General features: G+C 42.6%; 1 protein-coding gene and 1 long non-coding RNA gene across 2 annotated transcripts in view; one reads left to right on the top strand and one right to left on the bottom strand.

The window, feature by feature from the left end:
• LOC107182391 overlaps window positions 1-10356 on the top strand; it is a 45063-nt gene extending 34707 nt beyond the window's left edge. Inside the window, exons 2-3 of the long non-coding RNA XR_001513112.1 lie at window positions 1828-1830; window positions 10303-10356. This is a non-coding gene — a long non-coding RNA (uncharacterized LOC107182391). The remainder of the gene's footprint in view (window positions 1-1827; window positions 1831-10302) is intronic.
• TBC1D1 (TBC1 domain family member 1) overlaps window positions 1-11447 on the bottom strand; it is a 205435-nt gene that overhangs the window by 161770 nt on the left and 32218 nt on the right. The window lies entirely within an intron of this gene.

The raw sequence follows: 11447 nt of genomic DNA, 5'->3' as shown, positions 1-11447 counted from the left end.
CATTCCTGTCTGGGACTTTGAATCTTGAAGGAGTAAAGTCAGGTGACATGGTCAAGGAGGGCAGTGGCACTAGAGAACAGTGGCACTGCAGCTAATGGCCAGTGGTGGCCATGCCAGGGACATCAGGCCTGGCAGCGGTGGTGCCCGCGGAGGTGTCCTTAGCAGGGTATTCCTGTGACACAGCCTTGGCCATGGTTCCACCTGCCTGGCTGTCCTTGGTTGCTGTTCATTTGCAAAGTTTGATTCTCTGGTCTTTATGCTGATTCTGTGAACTACCCCATATCCTTCTAATAAATCCTTGTTCTGCTGTGTCAGCCTGGGTTGGTTCTTGGAGCCAAGAACTTTGACCCACAATTTGTTCATTCATTCACTCAATGAAGTATTTATAAGCTGCCTACTATGCATTGAATGCTGGCTGTTCTAGGCATGAGGATTCTGCAAAGAACAACAACAAAAATCATTCTCTCTTAAAACTTACAGTGGAACTCACTTCTTCCTGACCCTGTCTCCCCTAACGTTTGTCCAGAAATCTGTTTTGTTTTGATACTATCTCTTTAGCCCTAAGCCAAGCTAGTCTTTCTCAACTTCCCTTCACTTTAAGGAAGTAAGGACATTTTCATGTCCTTCTCTCCTTGCTCTTGGCTCAGGCCAAACCCTAATGTTTGACACCATAAATGGACATTCATCATCATTCCATAAATACTTACTAGCACCTAGACCATGCAAGGCACTCTGCTAGGAGTTAGAGACATAACGTGAAACCAGTCACTGCCCTCAAAGGTATTACAGTATAGCAGGGAAACAGAGAACAGACATTTAAGTGAGCTCTGGGCAATCTGTGCCACAGGAAAGGAAGCATGGGGCCACGGAAGTACACTTAGCTTAGGAAGGAGCCAGGGAGGCCTTCTTGGGGGAGGTGATGTTCATGCTGAGATCTGAGGGATGAGTTGAAGTTCGTCAGCTGAATTATTCATGATAGCTAAGACGAGGAAACAACCCAAGTGCCCTTCGATGGATGACTGGATGAAGAAGATGTGTTACATCTATACAATGGAATACAACTCAGCCAGAGGAAGGGATGGATTGCTGCCATCGGTGACAGCATGGATGGATCTTTAGAGCATTGTGCTAAGCGAGATAAGTCAGATGGAAAAGGACAAGATTTCACTCAGATGTGGGTATAAAACAGAAAGCAACAGATGAACAAACAGACAAACTCAAAGACACAAACAACAGAAGGGTGATTTACCAGAGGGGAAGAGTGCTGGGGGTAAGTTGAAGAGGCTAAAAGGTGTCATATATATTTTGATAAAGGGAGACTAGACTTGGGGTATATAGGTGATGCAATATACAGATGATGTATTATTGAGTTGTATACTTGAAAACTATATAATCTTATTAACCAATGTCACCCCAATAAATTTAATTTTAAAAAATGTTAGCCAGCTGAAGAGGATATAGAGCGTAACAGAAGAAACAACACACACAATAGTCTCGGAATAAGAGAGAACAAGCATGTTAGAAAGAATAAATGGGGTTCGGTATGATGGGGGCATGAAATGTCAACCATTGTGAGGGGTGGGGCAATGGTTAAGGTGAGATTGGAGAGGCAGAGACTCTTACTAGCGTGCCACAGCTTTATCCTCAGAACAATCAGAACCATGCAAGAGCTTAAGCAGAGGTGGTGACAGAAGGATGTATCATCAGATCTGCAAATCAGAAAGACCACTCTGAATGCCGGGTGCAACGAGTTGAAAGGGGAAATATAGTGGCATCGAGATTATTTAAGAGCTCACTGAGGGGGGTTAGAAAATGGCGGCCGAATAGGCGGTTGTGTCATGCACCTCGTCCCGGAGCCAGACTGGAAAAGAAACAAAATTAGAGAACATCCACCCAGAATTAAGAGCTCACCAAAAGATTACATCCTGAACTCTCAGGGGTAGGAGAGACTAAAAGAAGCAGAGATATTCAAGAGATATTTACTGAGGACAATCAAAAGAACTTTCTGACTGATGGTTGGGTACAGGGATTGAATAAGGAGAAAGAGAAGTCAAATAGGACGCCTAGGTGTCTGATTTGGGTAACCTGGTGAGCAGTGGCCCAGGATTTCAGTGCAGAGATCTGAGCGAGGGGATGGGATCTAGAATTAGATGGGCAGCTACTGAGACATAGGAATAGTGAGATGACCCTGGGGTCGGTATAGTCATGGGGTGGACTGTGTTACTGCTACAAAGATTCCCTGCCCATCCCTGGGGAAGGATTCCATTTGCCACCTTGTTGCTGTCAGGCTTGGCCACATGACATATTTTGACCAATGAAATGGGAGGAGAAATGACATGTGTCCCCTCCCTCTGTGCAGAAGCTCTAAGGTCAGCTCAGGGATCTCCACAGTCCCTTTGCCGTCTGCTATGACAAGCGGCAGTATTCCAGAGATTGCTCAGTCAGCCTGGGCCTCTGAATAAAGACTGCAAGCAACTGAGCGGTAGCCAGTTCACGATGAACACACAGCTAGAGCAAGAAAAAAAAATGTTATGAGCCACTGAGATTTGGGAGTCATTTGTTACTGCAGCAAAACCAAACCAATTCTGACACAAGCCTATGACAGAACCCCACGGTAAAACAACATTTAAGGGTCAGCAGATGAAGTGGAGCCTACAAAGAAAGCCCACTCCAACCCCAGCCTGATTCTCAGAAACTTCTATAGGTTTGCCTCTGTGGGACTCCTCTCTGCAGGCCACCGCAGATTTCTACCCTCACAAAAGCAAACGATTTTTCTTCTTATGCTCACTCTGTTCCCTTTCCTTTCATTAGAAGCCATTGCATCAACTTTCAGGCCCAGAGACACAAACTCTGCACAGAGAACCAGTGGGATAGATGACAGCAGAAGCCACACAAACTTCACCCTCCTCCCCCCTCCAGTCTGTCCCTGCCCTGATCCAGCCTGTGACTTACTCCTCACTCCCTCCAGCTTTCAGCCAGTTCCCTGGATTCATTTCTGGCTAACCTTGTTCTTGGTCTTGAAACCACCTGGTGCCTGGGCTGTCTGGGCAGCCTGATGAACATTTGGTCCTGGCACAGCCTCTGGGTCACCCTGCACCTGTGGTGCCCATGCCCATTCTGACTCACCCTAAGCTTCTGGCCTTGGCTCCTGGCTCTGCCCCAGACAACAGCTGTGTGCACAGTTGACCTTTCCAGATGCCAGTCCGTCTGGTTCCTCTTCCTTTCAAACTCATGCCAGCCCCTGCCCACCCTCTCCCACCCCCCACCCCAGCCTCAGAATTCAGACTGTGCCACACTGGGTGCCTGTGGCCGAAGCTTCCCATCCACCAGCTTTCTCCCAGCTGATCCAGGCGGTCACTGCCCACCCAGCGGAGACTGACATGTGTGAATCACACAGAACACACGCAGCAAAGGCAGCTTCTGCTCACCTTCAGGCGAGACAAGGCTATTCAACAGGCTGTCTGGCTCCCCCACTTTCCAGGCCCCTGAATGCTTTTCTCCTTCCACCCTCAACCAGGACTGGATTGTTACCCTCTGTTTAAAAGCCCTTTTCCAAATATGCCACTTCCCTTGGTTTAGGCCCAGTTTCCAAACCAGAGGTACCCAGCCCACCATGATTATGAACAGCATGGAGGTCAAGACAATGAACACAACTATCTATTCTTAAGTTTACTCATTGTCCACATTTTGTACATATTGTGCACAATGTTAGCTACTAATATTTACTGTAGGCTTATTAGATGGAAGTTAAAGTGCTAGACACAATCCATCCATTTTGTTTCTCATAGTCAATCTAAGACTAATAGTATTTTCCTCATTTCACAAGTGGTGAAATTTAGATTTTAGCCCTAGCTGGTTTGGCTCAGTGGATAGATCATCAGCATGTGGACTGAAGGGTCCTGGGTTCAATTCCCGTCAAGGGCCCATGCCCAGGTTGTGGGCTCAATCTCCAGTAGGGGGCATGCAGGAGGCAGCCGATCAATGATTCTCTCTTATCATTGATGTTTCTATCTCTCTCTCCCCCTCTCCCTTCCTCTCTGAAATCAATATATATATATTAAACTTAGATTTTAAAAGTTTACATAGTTACCTGAGGAAATAAAGCCAGAATCAATAGGGTTATAAAGTTTGCCCCATTCCAGAGCCCTTATTTTCTATTATTCTGCTATATATATGTAAATGTGTGTAGATACATATATGTGTGGGTATATATATGTGTGTCCACATATGAGTATATGTGTATATATGTACACACATATATATGCGAGTGGACGTGGTGACATGTGTATGTATATATAAATATGAGTGCAGGTCTATATGTGTGTGCATATGCATATATGTAGGTGTATATATGTGTGTATGCATATGTTTGTGAGTATATATGGATATTAATACGTGTGTGTACAAGTTTGACTTGAAGCCTCACCAGCTCTGAAATGCCACAATTCAGAGGCCCTAACATGTCAAAACCAAATCCCTCTTAAAATAATAGCTTATATTTAAAGTAGATTAATGCTTGCTCCTAATGGTTACTAGTATTGACACTTTGAGTTTTCTATTGACTGTTTCTATTCTGAAAAGCCTTGTAAAATCACTTTGCCAAGTATCAGTGAGAAACACAAAATGTGATTTCATATGACTTCCAGTCTAACGAATGCATTAAAACAGAACAATTATAAAACATTAGTGGGTAATTTTGTTTCCTGCCTCAATTAAAAGCTCAGAAGTGAAAAAGATTGTATGTTTCCGCTACATTTAGTGGGCTGGACAAAGGCACCGTGAAAGGTATTGGTCACAGAAACTGACAAATGCTATTTCAGTAAAGGGCAAACTAAAGAGCCGGGTCTTGACACATCCTTTAGCAATGACTGGGAGTTGGGTTTCAGAGATCTCCCGAATGATTCAGGCTGTTTATTCTGGCAAACGCCCTCGAACGCGGTGTTTAGCTGCCACTAGGGGAAAAACAGTGACAGTTGAGTTTAAGATGTTCTCAGATGATTCCAAATTTATTAGTCAAAATCCTACCGACTGAAGCTGATGCGGAAAAACTGGGACAGATCCAGGATTTTGAGATGTAATTCTTGATTTCAAAATGTATTTCTCAGTTCTGCTCAGTTACCAACATGAGGGCAAAGTAAATTAGATGTGAGGCACAAGGAAGGGTAAAAGTTATTTTCCGCCCTAACCGGTCTGGCTCAGCACATAGAGCGTCAGCCAGGGACTGAAGGGTCCCAGGTTCGATTCTGGTCAAGGGCATGTACCTTGGCTGGGGATTCAATCCCCAGCAGGGGGTGTGCCGGAGGCAGCTGATCAATGTTTCTCTCTCATTGATGTTTCTAACTCTTTGTCCTACCTTCCTCTCTGTAAAATCAACAAAAATACATATTTTTAAAAATAAGTTATTTTCTATTGCAGGATGAATTTGCAAAATGTTTGGTGTGAATGTTTTTGAATTGAAAGGAATGAGAGGGAGTGGGAAAAGGTTATGAAAGATATGGTGAATTTCATTATTCTTATGAAAAGCCAGTATCAAAAAGTCCCCTCGTGCTCCCAGCTGTGTGGCTCAGTGATTGAGCATCAACCCAAGAACGAGGAGTCCACAGTTCAATTCCCAATCAAGGCACATGCCCAGGTTGTTGTGGGCTCAGTCCCCAGCAAGGTATGTGCAGGAGGCAGCCAATCAAAGATTCTCTCTCATCATTAATGTTTCTATCTCTCTCTCCTTCTCCCTTCCTCTCTGAACTCAATAAAAATATATATAATTTTTAAAAAATAACCTAATCCATTTTTTTCTATATGAAAGGAAGAGTACGCAAATTATAATTTTCTCTAGTTTTGTTAGAGTTTTTATCTTATGAATGTGCCTAATTCTTCATCTTTTCATTTCTTACTGTGTTAAGTAATTATTCCTTATTTTAGTATCTCACAAAACAAAAATATGTGTAGTGCTTATTTCATTCAATATAAAATTTTCAGATGACTAAAGCAGATTTGTTAAGAAGTATTACTTGTCTTTCTAGAAACCTGTAACCACAGAACTCAGCATTTTAAAGAAAAGTAGAATGACTTAATAGTTTATCCTACCTTTAAAATATTTAATTATTCCAAAATCTCTATCTACTTAACTGTTTAAATAGCTGCCCTTTGGTATTTCACTCTGAGTTAGATATGATTTCAAAAAATGATGTAACTTATATTTATCTGAGTAACAAGTATAGCTAAGAACAAATAGGGAACCGTACACAGTGCAGTTGAATTTGTGGAGCCCATGAACATCTATGATCTTTGCTGTTAGTTCATTCTGTGTCACAGATAAATCTGCCTTCCAAAACAGGTTATTTTAGTGCATTTCTAAAATTGAACACAGAATATAATACACGGCCTTGAACTCTTTGTATTTTGAAAAATGTATACATTAGAATATGCCTTTTGTCTAACACCTCAGTGGGTCAGACTTTACAACCAAACACTGTTAGCCACCTCAGGACAATGTACATTAATGGAAGGGGAACATGGAAGACAAGTAAACACAGAGACTTGACTCGATTCCCCATTAACACCGACATGTCTGAGCCAGCTGTGAGTGAGCAGGTAAATTGGTCCCTGTGAGATTTCTTCTCTTTCTCCCCTCACTCAGTAAGAGATCATGAGAAGAAAGGTATTTATGTCCAATTTTCAAATGAAGGCACGGCGAGTCAATGGATGGTTATCCCCAATACATGACGAGGTGCTGGGCCTACTGGGCATATCCAAGTTCATAGTGCCTCTCCCTCACTTTTGGCATGGTTTCCACCCTTAATCATGAGAATGCTCGGATTGTTCCATTTCTTTGGCATTTCTGATACCTTATTCCCTACCCTCCTATCCCCCCGCCACACACCACACACACACACACACACACACACACTTTTATTTATCAGCTTTATCGAGGTATAATTAACATGCAATAATCTGCATATAGTTAAAGAACACAATTTGTTAAATTTTGACATTTAGATACACCTGCAACAATATCACCCCAATTACAATAATAAAGATCTCCATCACTCCCCGAAGTTGCCTGGTGCCCTTTGTAAACCCTCCCTCCCACTTCTACCCTGCCAATCCCAGGCAGTCACTGGGCTACTTTCTGTCGCTCTACAATAGTTCCCACTCTCCAGAATTTTATAAACATTGAATTTTACAGTATATCCTTTGTTGAGTGGTTTACTCAGCAGAATGATGTTGGGATCATCCATCTGTTGCATGTATCAACAGTCTATTCCTTTTTATTGCAAAGTAATATTCCGTTGTCTGGATATACTTCCATTTGTTTATCCATGAACCTGGCGGTAACATTCCCTCAACAGTTAAAAAATGTTTTTATTGTGAAAAATAACACACATAGAGAAAAGTACAGACAACCACATTATATTAAAACAGACACATACATAACTATCACCCAAGTAAAGAAATGAATGACTGTCAACATCCCAAAGATCCCCATGTTTCCTCCCAGCCCCTTTCTTCCTTAGAAAGATAGGGACTCCCGACTTTTGAGTGTGCATCCCTAAAAATGTATCAGTTCTCTTTTTACCCACTTTGAAGTTGTCAGGAATGGACTCATGCTGTAAAGATTTTCGCCTATCTGGCTTCCTCTGATCAGCAGTATGTTTAAAAATTCACCCATGTTATTACTCATAACTGTAGCTGATTCACTTCTGTGGCTATTAGTATGCCATCGTATTCCACAATTTATCGCTTCTATTGTTAATGGGCATTTGGACTGTTTCCAATATTCTGACACAAACCATGCTACTCTAAATGTTCTGTTCATGTTTCTTGGTATTAATGTCACAAATTCCATAGGGGACACTCTTAGGAATGGAACTGCTGGGTCATGGGTTTTGCAATATATTCACCTTTTGTAGATAATAGCAAACTGTTGTCCAAAACGATGGCCAACATCATTTTTCATTCTCTCACTCCTCTTCCTTTTTTGTAATTTCCCAATACACACACACTCCCCTCCCCCTCCGCTTTTTTTCTTCTTTTCCTTCCTTTCCTTTCTCCCTACGGAACTTTGGCACATACCCCAAAAAGATCAGTTAATGCCATTTAATTGAGTATAACAGACTGGATGACATATTTCCTGTTAGGGAGGACAAGAGAAGACATTTCTTTTCCTGAATTCCTATGCAAGATCTTATTCAGATATGAAAGTTGATATAAGCATCATTAAACCTTCATTTACACCTTATGTCCAAGATGTTATCTCTGCACGTAAGAAGAGACGGTCTTCCCTTTTCATGCTGACTGCCAGAAAGCTTGGAGCCAAAGTTCCCCACATGCAGCAAGTAAATAGGTCAGTGCGAGTAGCGTGCAGTCCTACACCATGGCTGAGAAGCACCTGGGGGCACGTGTTAACAGGGTAGGTGCCAGAGTTCCCGGGAGGCCCAGGAACCTGAAATTTTAACAGATACGCCCGTCAGGCCAATGCAGGCTAAATTTCAAAACCACTACACGGTATTGCATTTTCACTTTCCTTTCTGACTCATTATGCCCTGATTATTGTGTTTCTTTCCTTTGTCACCCAATTTTTAATCCATAGATTGTAGTTGCATTTTGTGTCTACTTGTAAATTACCTATGTTTGTTTCTGGTTCAAGAACTGGACTGGTAGATAAATAAACAGATGAATGCTAGACTAGATCTATAGAAAGAAAAGTTTGCTCTGGCATCCCGTAACTATAGGTACCATTCATTGCTCAAGTATCAAAAAAAGATTAAGCCCTGACCGGTTTGGCTCAGTGGATAGAGCATCGGTCTGCGGACTCAAGGGTCCCAGCTTCGATTCCAGTCAGGAGCACGTACCTTGCTTGCGGGTGCATCCCCGGTGGGGGGTGTGTGGGAGGCAGCTGATCGATGTTTCTCTCTCATCAATGTTTCTAGCTCTCTGTCCCTCTCCCTTCCTCTCTGTAAAAAATCAATAAAATATATATATATTTTTAAAAAGATTAAGGATAAGAGGTATAAACTGCCTGTTAAAAAACATATAAGTCACAAGGGTGTAGCATACAGCCAGGGAATATCCTAACTAATAAAAGAGTAATATGCAAATTACTCTGCGACAAAGATGGTGGTGCCCATAGTGGCTGGGGCGGGACGCTGGCTGCATCGCCCCAGCAACACAAGCCCAGCATCCACGCCCCGGCCACACGGAGGGAGGAGAGGGGCCTTGGGCTGGAGGCCGGGGAAAGGGATGCTGGGCTTGTGGCACTGCGAGCCCAGCGTCCCCACCCCGTCCACGTGGAGGGAGGGGAGGGGCCTCAGGCCAGAGGCCAGAGCAAGGGATGTTGGCATCGTTGCAGGCTGGGCTGAGAGACTCCCCTCGCCCCCCGCGCATGAATTTCGTGCACCGGGCCTCTAGTCCTATATAATAAAGAGCTAATATGCTAATTAGACCAAACAGCAGAAGGACCATCTGGACAACCTTCCGGACGAAGCTGGGGCTGTGAGGGCTGGCCAAGGCTGCAAGGGGTTGTGAGGGCTGAGCCCCTTGCACAAAGTTCCTGCATCAGGCCTCTAGTAGTCAATAATATTGTCATAACTGCACAGTGACAGATAGTGTCCTATATAATAAAGAGCTAATATGCTAATTAGACCAAACAGCAGAAGGACCATCTGGACAACCTTCCGGACGAAGCTGGGGCTGTGAGGGCTGGCCGAGGCTGCAAGGGGTTGTGAGGGCTGAGCCCCTTGCACAAATTTCCTGCATCAGGCCTCTAGTAGTCAATAATATTGTCATTACTGCACAGTGACAGATAGTAGATTTTGTGTCATGATCACATCATAAGGTATATAAATGTGGAATCACTATGTTGTATACCTGAAACTAACATACTAGTGTATGTTATGCCAATTATGCTTTAACAAAAACATTTTTAAGAGATGAAGTAGATGCAAATTACTGAATGTGGTTTTACATTGAGCCATCTTATAGTTCTGTCATGACAAGTTTAAAGCACTGATGGATAAAGAGAGGCAATGATGGCCTCAGATTAGTGGCCCAGAAGTAAATTTGTTTCCTCCCCACACTTCTCAAAACCAAGCCTAGAAGCCTTTCAGGAAGAGCTTGCTGTGCTTCAGATAATTCTGCCTACAATTCGTATAATCTTGAATTTCAATAAATTATCTGTGAAAAGACTACTGTGGTGTGAAAAGGAAAATTAACTTGCCACTATAAGTCTCTCAGCTATAACGGCATCTATTTCTGCAATAGGAAAGACTGGGGTAGCTTAAGACTGGATCTCCTGTATTTTAGCTCAGATTCTGGCCACCCACTGAGACATGCACAGCAGACCAGAGCAGCCAGCTGTCATTCCTCAGCCAAGAAGAGCCTAGAAGAAACCTGGCACAGGTTGGCTGTTCATTGTACACAGACAAGCGGCAAAATCAAGATCTACGTTTTCCAAAGTATCCCCCCACGAGGGCCGGCCGCCTTCCTGCAGTGAGTAAGACAGAGAAGAGACTCCAAACAAACTGTGAAAAGCAGAGGAGCAGAGGAGCTCGCCACTGGGCCTGGGGAAGAGTAACAGACTCAGAGACCCAACAACCAGATCTAAAAGGGAGAAAAATTAAGGTTCTACTTAGTAAGCATGTCTTAACTGATAACAGATATATCCCATCTGAGAGGGAAAACTCCTAGGGTACTTTGTTATCAAAAGTTTGCAAAACAAAACAAAAACACCACTGTGTTTTAAAACATTTAAACATTTGGTATTTATCACCGTTGGATTTCATCACAATGAGCCTGGCCAAAGCATTAAAAAAAAAAGTAATACTACTTGATAAAAATGCATACCTAAATTTTGTCTGACTTCCCAAAGATAATCACATAGTAATTTACTGTGATAGCCAACATTCATATACTACTATGTGCCAGGCCCTATTGCAAGCACTTTACTATTGCATATTAATGTATTTAATCCTTGCAATGACCCAGGATAGTAACACTATTAATACCCCCATTTTCCAGATGAGGAAACTAAGGCACAGAGAAATTCAGCACCTTTCCCAAGATCTTAAACTAATAAGTCACTCTATAAGTACAGCTTTGAATCTTATTTGCCATCTATCAATCATTTTTGTTTTGGTGATGGCACAATAATGACCTGAATTTCGGTCTACTAATATAGCTGAGGATGCATTAACGGAACAAAAACGTAAGAACTTGTATTTAAGCAGCTCAGCTTCACGCTGCATCACATTATTTCCACAAAATTACATTTCTACTGCACGACATGAAAAAATGTTTCATGTTTCTATCATGAAAAAATTCATCCACCACATCTAAAACAATATAATTGCTGGTTTTGCTTGTAAAACATCATCATTGTAAAGCAAAGACCAGGGGTGCCTAGTACAGCTGGCACCATCAATCTTCGCTCTCAGAACAAAGAAAATATG

The sequence above is a fragment of the Myotis davidii genome, unplaced genomic scaffold (genome assembly GCF_000327345.1).
Source record: "Myotis davidii unplaced genomic scaffold, ASM32734v1 scaffold235, whole genome shotgun sequence".
NCBI lineage: Eukaryota > Metazoa > Chordata > Mammalia > Chiroptera > Vespertilionidae > Myotis > Myotis davidii.
Note: the sequence above shows the minus strand (reverse complement) of the source record. Positions and strands in the feature narration are given on the sequence as shown.